Raw genomic sequence first — 9,262 nt, forward strand, 5'->3', positions numbered from 1 at the left:
TCTTTTAGTCACATTGGCCATTCAGCCTCAACTGCAAAAAAATTCTACAGAGGTAAGTTCACTTCCCAATCTTTAAATACCAAATTTTTTTTATTTTAAATGGAGAGACTGCAATTAACACTGTTACTTTAAATAATGTTATCTGACGTTCAAAGATAACCTTTATCTGACGCTAAATATATAACGTAAATTTACGTTATCATACTACATAACTTCAAAGTTTAATAAAAACCTCAGACGAACGTTACATAATCTACGTAAAGTTACGTCAGCTAACGTTACATTTACGTTATTTACGTTATGTAACGTTCAGTAACGTTACAATTGTTAGCTACGTTACGTAACGTTACATCACATTTTGATTTAATGTTAGTTACGTAAAATGGTTTCTAGGATACTTAGCTGAATTATTAGCACAGTTACCACACTTAGGCTAATAATTAACATAATTTTTACACTAAGCTAAATGATTAGTCCAATTCCCCGACTTAGCTGAATTATTTGCACAATTACCACACTTAGCCGAATAATAAACATAATTTTAACACTAAGCTAAATAATCCCCTACTTAGCTGAATTATTTGCACAATTACCACACTTAGCCGAATAATTAACATAATTTTCACAAGATGGCATTTCTTAGCTGAAGATTTTGCCCTAGCTGAAGATCTTAGCCAAATAATTAACATAATTTTCACACTAAGCTAAATAATTTACACAATTCCCCTACTTAGCAGAATTATTAGCACAATTACCACACTTAGCCGAATAATTTACACAAATCCCCTACTTAGCTGAATTATTTGCACTGTTCCCCTACTTTGCTGAATTATTAGCACAATTCCCATAATTAGCTGTATGTTTTAACAATTTCTCTACTCAGCCAAATGTTTTAACATTTCTTTTAAGTGAAAAAATTCGGCTAAGTATGGTAAATGTGAGAATATTCAGCTAAGTAGGGAAAAGTGAAAACATTTGACTAAGAATGGTTAATGTGAGAATATTCGGCTAAGTAGGGGAAAAGTGAAAAAATTCAAATAAGTATGGTGAATGTGAGATTGAATATCCGTTATACTGCTTAGCAGAATTATATCTGATATCCTGCTTATCAGAATTTACAGGGTGTCCCCATAAACATGATATTTTTGTGACGACTTGAATATAACATCTTTAATTTCTGATAATTGACATTAAGTGCTTTAAAAAAAGATTGAACGTCTAATGAGCTTTCAAAAATGTTGTCACCATTCTATGAATCTTTTAAATTAACCAAATTGTGAAGCATTTGAAAACTGCTTAGACAATAAGTCCACAAATTTTTTATGATTTATTAGATTGAGCTCTTATGTTCGAGGCTAATCTTAATCATGGCAATATTTTGTATTTTACAGAGAAGAGTAACCAAAAAGGGTAAGACTTTAAAGATGACCTAGCAGATTTTATTCATTTTTATTTGTCAAATATAGCTGTACTCATTTATTGTCATACTGTAGGCTGTACACACCATTTTTTTTACTTTTATTTTCGTAAAACCATGAGAAATCAAAGCAATCTGGAATTAGGGTTTCCAATGTAATAATATAATCGCAAGCAAATGCGCAAATTGCAGGGTAGATTTTGACACATTCAGCCTTAGTTGCACTTTAAATATTAAAGAATGTACATGTCAAAAAGAAGCAACAATTGAATTAATAGTCACAAAATTAAAGCAGAGAATTGCACTGGATAGTAAAATGTTTTACGCACAATATTTGTGCAGTGTGGTTATCATATTTAGTGCATTTAATTAAAAAAAATTTCTGTAGAATTTTATTCAATTGCGCAAAAACTTGCTTCTGTAGGCTGTACACACAATTTTTTTTACTTTTATTTTCGTAAAACCATTGCTTTAAAAAGTAAATTTAAAGAACTTCAGGTTGTCCTTAACATTTGATCCTTTGTGGGTAAACTTGAAACAAATTATCCAGGGCATACATTTCAACTGGTAGTCTCAGTGTTAAACTGTGAATTAGGAAGACGACTTTTAGACTTTGTTATGACTTTGAATTAACAATTAGACTAAGACTTAGTGTTGTTCAGTATAAACAAATCGATTTTGGTTAATTAGTAATAACATAAGAGTAAAACTATTTGATTTGGAACAAAAAAATTACATTTAAATATTGTTTAAATGTTGTCTTGCTAATCCAAAGTTTTCTGGTTGTCACTGAACGTATATCCAGATGGCGGAACTAATATGTTGTGAATCTGGGGATAGATCTACCATCTTTTCAGATATCCTGTGGTAATCCTGCCCATCAGAGAAATGTAGGGATCAAGGATTTATCCTTAAGTTCTAAAGTGCCCACATTGGATATCAAAATCAAGCAGTTAAAATTAACAATATGCTAATCAAAATTCCTGAGTGCTGCATTTTTGGAAATAAACAAGTACAAATTAGAAATTTATTTGAAAGGACTCATTATTAACATATTTTCGCATGTCTCTTTATTGGTTGATTGGTATGTCCGATTCACCATGGTTCCCTTTAAAATAATTGTCTGGTCAAGATGTCATTTGTTATCAAAAACTAATTTTTTTTTTGATCTGGGGGTACTTTACAAAAGTTACTTGAAATTTTCTTGCCACAGACTCTTTCGAAAATACGGCCGTAACAAAAGGGAAGCAAAAAAATTTTAACTGAGTCAGAATTTAATTAATTTGAGTCACGTCTCAATTCTACCGAAAACCGGTTTTAATTGAGTGCTGCCTTAAATATTGAAACATTGAATACAATTTTAAGTGGAATCAAACATATTTGAGCAAAGGCTCTCAAATTTAAGCCGCAACTCAAATTCTTTAAATTCTGCCTCTCGACCTCTAGCTCCATGGTGGAGGGAGAGAACCCCCACTGCTATGCGGACTGAGCTTATATATTTATATAGCTTAAGTGGTTAAAAGATTTTAGGACAAATGTTTTTTTGTTATCTTTGATTTAAGCAATACCTTTATTTTGTAAACTTTCGCTTTTATTAAAATCTTAAACAATCTGATAACGAGTTTTACGTCATGTTAGTTTTAAGGTCCTGTTTTGGCATATAACTATGGTCAGGGTCAAAAGTTGGAATAGTGTAAAAACGCAAATGTTTAGATTTAGAATCAACAATTAAAAATACATTTGCTTACACTATGCTGAAGTTTGACCAAGAAGGAAATTAATAACAAATCTCAACCCAAAAACGAGCCACTTAAAGTCATGTCACTAATCCCATCCAATACTTTTAGTTAATAGATAGGAAAGGGTTAACCATAAAGGATGAGACTTAAGAGACGACTGTGCCATGATGTTACTTTATCTAAAGCAGAAGACTAATTTACAAAGTGTTATGTTGTCTTTTACAAGATCATCCTTTCTGGGTAACCCTATATTTATACCAAAAAGTATTTGATGACTGTTGACTTTTTGTTTGTATCAAGATCCAATGAGTTTCAGACATTTTTTTTATAAAAGTGACGTATCTCCATACACTTCAATTGGAAGTTTTATGTTTATGACAGAATTTTTTTCTCTTCGAAATACCATGCTTTTAAGATGTATGTAAAAATAATCTGCAAAATCAAAAATGACATATTTATTAATTAATTTTCATTCACTGGTATTATTTTATCCTAAAATACAAATCATAAATTAAAAAACATAAAAAAAACAATTAGCCCGAGTCTGCATAGGAACCCTGAAATAAATAAAAATTTACATTGTAAAACATGTGGTGTAAACACAGAGTAGAAAATATTTCATGATTTTTTCCCCTCCTCAGTCGGAAAAGGAGTTTAAAATGTATGTTTCATCATTTCATGTAAATGTTCCAATACAGTTCCTTAGCTAATCAATCCCAAAGTAATTGAATTATTCTTAAAGCCCGTCGTCTGCGAGGTAAAATATACAAAATTCTAAATTTCCAGAGCCCAATGTGTGAATTACGCTTATAGTAATTAACTACAAAATGTCACTCATACAACATTTTCTCGAATATGCAATTATAAACTAAGCAGTTTTAACTGACTTATGTCGGGTTCAGAATTAGTGAGGGTGATGTGTGCACCATAAAAATGTTTGAATATAGCTATAATAATAATCAGATTAACCCCCCCCCCCTTTCATGGAAAGGTACACCAAAGAATAGAACTTTTTATTGAGAATTTAAATTTAACTCAAAGCAATCTTGTTAAAATAACCCATAGTAAATCCTACCTATTTCCTGGTCCTTCTTGCCTTCTTGGGCCTCGGCTCATATTCATCCTCCTAAAATAATCTGTTATAATATAAAATACTATCATCATAGTTTATGCTTTTTGGGAATTGCTTTATGTATCCTAAAAAATGCTTTTAGCATTAAGTCCTTCCCACATTCTGGTTTCTCAAATTATAAACAGGTATATTGTGTATTATCTGGATACTAGAGGAACACCAATGCATCTATTCTTGTTTACAAAAACCAACTAGAGAGAACTGGTTTCAATATGTACGCAGAGAATACACAACCGCAATTAACTTTCCTAGCCTTATTACCTTGGTCCTTAGTCATCTTCTCCTCCTTAGCCTTAGCCTTCTTAGCCTTCCTTGGGCTGGGTCACTAAACTCCTATAGAAAAAACGATTATAAATAGGAATATTGTGTATTATCTTCCTGAATGATACAGGAACACCAATGCATCTAATCTGGTTTACAAACACCACCCAGGGAGAACTGGCTTCAATATGTCCACAGAGAATACGCAACAGAAATTAACTTTCCTAGCCTTATTACCTTGGTTGCAGTCATCTTAGCCTTCTTAGCCTTCCTTGGTTCCAGATCACACTCCAAAAACAAACAAATTTTAAATAGGAATATTGTGTATTTTCTTCCTCGGATACTACAGGAACACCAATGCATCTTTTCTTGTGTACTAACACCACCCAGGAAGAACTGGTTTCAATATGTATGCAGAGAATACGCAACAGCAATTGACTTTCTTAGCCTTATTACCTTGGTTGCAATCATCTTCTCCACCTTAGCCTTCTCAGCATTCTTAGCCTTCCTTGGTGCTGGGTCACGGTCCTATGAAAACAAATTATATATAGGAATATTGTGTACAAACACCACCCAGGGAGAACTGGTTTCAATATGTACGCAGAGAATACGCACCAGTATTTAACTTTCCTAGCCTTATTACCTAGGTTGCAGTCATCTTCTCCTTCTTCTCCTTCTTAGCCTTCCTTGAGGCCGGGTCACTAAACTCTTATAAAAAAACAACAATTGTAAATAGGAATATTGTGTATTATCTTCCTAGGATACTACAGGAACACATTTGCATCTATTCTTGTTTACAAACACAACACAGGGAGAACTGGTTGCAATATGTACACAGAGAATTCGCAACAGTATTTAACTTTCCTAGCCTTATTACCTTGGTTGCAGTCATCTTCTCCTCCTTAGCATTCCTTGGGGCCGGGTCCTATAAAAATAACAAATTTTTATAAGAAATTTGTGGTGACCTTTATAAGGTTTACATGACAAGACCCACTATTAATGGGGTAAATAACTTATTTGTCTAGCTGAAAATTGATTAATGTTCATTGAGGGTTCTTTGCAAGAGCAAAATTCTAACATTGTTACTGGCCAAATTCTAAGGGTACTGTTGTGACTAATAAAATTACTTAACATCAACAGTACCTTTAAAGGGAGTGACCAGCAAATGCCATAAATTAAAATTGTTTATAAGTTAAAAAATATGTCACAAAAAATTCACTATCAAAATATATACAACTTTGCATGTGCATATGTATCATATAAGGAGGATGTAGATTGAACATGTCATTATTGAAAGTAGATTTTACACTCAAACTTTGAAAAACTACATCACTATTCATTAATAAGTTTTTTAAGTCAAATAATTTGAAAAAAATTCTCCACAATACTACATTCATAGTTCAACTACCAACCATTGCAGTCTCTCCATTTAAAATAAAAAAAATTTGGTACTTAAAGATTGGCGAGTGAACTTACCTCTGTAGAATTTTTTTGCAGTTGAGACTGAATGGCCACTGTGACTAAAAGAAAAAAGTGACTGTTAGCATTTTACAATTTTCAATTGAAATGCCAGTACAAAATCATATTTCGATTTTAAAATCCAATCAATAGTTCCTAATAATAAAGAAATTAAGGGATTCCACCAGAAGCAAGTTTTTGCGCAATTGAATAAAATTCTACAGAAATTTTTTCTAATTAAACGCACTAAATATGATAACCACAATGCACAAATATTGTGCAAAAAACATTTTACTATTCAGTGCAAAACTCTGCTTTAATTTTGTGACTATTAATTCAATTGTTGCTACATTTTGACATGTACATTCTTTGATATTTAAAGTGCAACTTAGGCTGAATGTGTCAAAATCTACCCTGCAATTTGCGCATTTGCTTGCGATTATATTATTACGTTGGAAACCCTAATTCCAGATTGCTTTGATTTCTGGATTTTCAAGATATTGGAAAATTACTTCCTCCTCCCCCTTAAAACATAAAATTTAAATTAAACCTAGTGTTAAATCAGTGCTTAGGATCCAGATCCGTTGGATCCGCAAGATTTTGGCTTCCTAGCTGGATCCAACGGGCAAAAATTAACCAAAAACAGTAAAAAAAATTTGACTCTCAAAACCCAAATCAAACTATTAATAAAGAGATTATAAAAATTTCATGATTTCTGAATGGTTCATCAAGTTTCAGCATAAAAATAAGACATAGAATTTGAAAGTTTTGCTTTGTTAAAAAATTACTACAAATTTGGGTAACTCTAACTCGTAATTTTTGATAAAGGGGGACTGGGTTCGCGCTGTCCCCTTATTACATATCCCCATGACACTCAGAGATGTCCCCAATGGGCCATCTGTGCACATGCAACTCAGGGGATGTCAGCAGTACTATTGCTGCATAAGAAACAATCTGATTGTCATGTTCTGCCCCTTGTTTCAATTTGTTTACTGATGCCACTCCTCATAAATTATAATGACATTTGATCAGCAATAAAATGCTTAGCAAATGTTTTAAGTACCCCTGACGCATATTTAACAGTATCGCTTCTCAGCCTTTTGGCTAAGATCAAAGTGTAGTATCTGTTCTTAGCTTAATATCTGATACGGAGACCATGTGTCTCCTTCGATATTAAGCTCATTTTTGCTAGGGGATGAAGTTGAGGAGCTTGCTCCGACTTTGTCATCGGTTGGCTTAGTCTTGCAGTACTGCCAAGCTCGGCCCACTTCCCCATCTAACACATTAACCCTCTGTGCACAAAGCTGGAGGACTCTGTTATGCAGGGTAAAAACGCTGTAAACAATGTCAGGATATTTTTTCCCACTATTTCCCATTAGTTCCCAATAGTTTCCCACTTGTTCCCACTAGTTTCCACAAGTTTCCCACTTGTTCCCACTAGTTCCCACTTGAAATTTGTATGTTCCCACATGTTTCCTACTATTTCCCACTATTTCCCACTAGTTTCCAACTTGTTCCCACTAGCTTCCACAAGTTTCCCACTTGTTCCCACTAGTTCCCACTTGAAATTTGTATGTTCCCACTTGTTCCCACTAGTTCCCAATAAATATCCACTTGTTCCATCTGGTTCCCACAATTTTATCCTTGAAATTTGAATTTCCCACTTGTTTACCACTATTTCCCACTAGTTCCCAGTAGTTTTCACTAGTTTCCAACTTGTTCACACAAGTTCCCAAATGAAATTTGTATGTTCCCATTTGTTCCCCACTATTTCCAAATAGTTATCACTAGTTTCCCACTTGTTCCTACACGTTCCCATTTGTATGTTCCCACTTGTTTCCCATTATTTCCCACCAGTTCCAACTAGTTTCCCACTTGTTCCAACTAGTTCCCTCTTGAAATTTATATATTCCTACTTGATTCCCACTATGTCCCATTAGTTCCCAATAGTTTTCCACTTGTTCCCAGTAGTTCCCACTTGAAATTTGTATGTTCCCAATTGTTTCCCACTATTTTCCACTAGTTCCCACTAGGTTCCCACTTGTTCCCACTAGATCCCACTTGAAATTTGCATGTTTCCACTTGTTTCCCTCTTTTACCCATTATTTTCCACTATTTCCCACTAGTTTCCCACTTGATCCCACTAGTTCCCACTTGAAATTTGTATGTTCCCTTTTGTTTCCCACTTTTTCCCACTTGTTCCCAATAGTTTCCCACTTGTTCCCACTAGTTCCAAATAGTTTCCCAATTGTTCCCACTAGTTTCCCACTTTTTTCCACTATTTCCCACTAGTTTCCCACTTGATCCCACTAGTTCCCACTTGAAATTTGTATGTTCCCTTTTGTTTCCCACTTTTTCCCAATAGTTTCCCACTAGTTCCTAATAGTTTCCCTAGTGTTTCAACTAGTTCCCACTTGAAATTTGTATGTTCCCACTTGTTTCCCACTATTTCCCACTAGTTCCCACTAGTTTCCCACTTGTTCCCACAAGTTCCTACTTGAAATTTGTATGTTTCAACTTGTTTCCCACTAGTTTCCCACTTGTTCCCACCAGTTCCAACTTGAAATTTGTATGTTCCCACTTGTTTCCCACTATTTCCCACCAGTTCCCAGATTTCACCCAGTTGGTGACTTGAGCTCAAAAGTGGAGTTAAAGTCCAGAATAAGTGGAGTTTTGAATTGGAGTTTAGGAAAACTAGTTATCTTCTTATTGTATCATCCAATTGTGTTTTTTCAAACATTATAGTTATATAAAATCTAATGCAAGTAATAAATATGTAACTTTTCTTTTCTTCCCTTCCCTCAACCTTAACATTTTTTGGGAGGTTTCACACATATTTCAAAATGTTTTTACTATCATTTTTTCTTGGGCTTTTCAAAATATAATTTTTAGATATATAATTTTGGTCACAAAAGATACAGGCTAATTTAGATTTTGTTTTACTCTAACCAGCTTTTATCAGCCTGTACCCTACTCAATGCATACAAAAAAACTTCAAAATTTATTATCCATTAAAGTTTAAAAATGTTTCAAAAATGAGAGTGCTAAGTTTAGAGGGCAGTGACCTTGCTAAAGTATGATTTAAGGATGTACAAGGAATGGACGATCAAGAAGAATAAATGAAAACAAGAAATATAGAAGTCTCAAAATGTTTCAATCTGATATCTGATAAGAATTTAAAAATATTGCAAAATTTAATTGAATAAATTATTAAAGTTAAAAATACATATAAGAGTTTGCTAATAAAGTGTTTAA

At 33.4% G+C, this 9,262-nt stretch overlaps 1 non-coding gene across 1 annotated transcript; it reads left to right on the forward strand.

Moving 5' to 3' along the window:
- Positions 1 to 7,091: 7,091 nt before the first annotated feature.
- LOC111716698 (U2 spliceosomal RNA) lies at positions 7,092 to 7,280 on the forward strand. Its single transcript, XR_002768572.1, has one exon. It is a non-coding gene; the product is annotated as a U2 spliceosomal RNA (small nuclear RNA).
- The last annotated feature ends 1,982 nt before the right edge of the window (positions 7,281 to 9,262 follow it).

The sequence above is a fragment of the Eurytemora carolleeae genome, unplaced genomic scaffold (assembly GCF_000591075.1).
Source record: "Eurytemora carolleeae unplaced genomic scaffold, Eaff_2.0 scaffold2164, whole genome shotgun sequence".
Classification (NCBI taxonomy): domain Eukaryota; kingdom Metazoa; phylum Arthropoda; class Copepoda; order Calanoida; family Temoridae; genus Eurytemora; species Eurytemora carolleeae.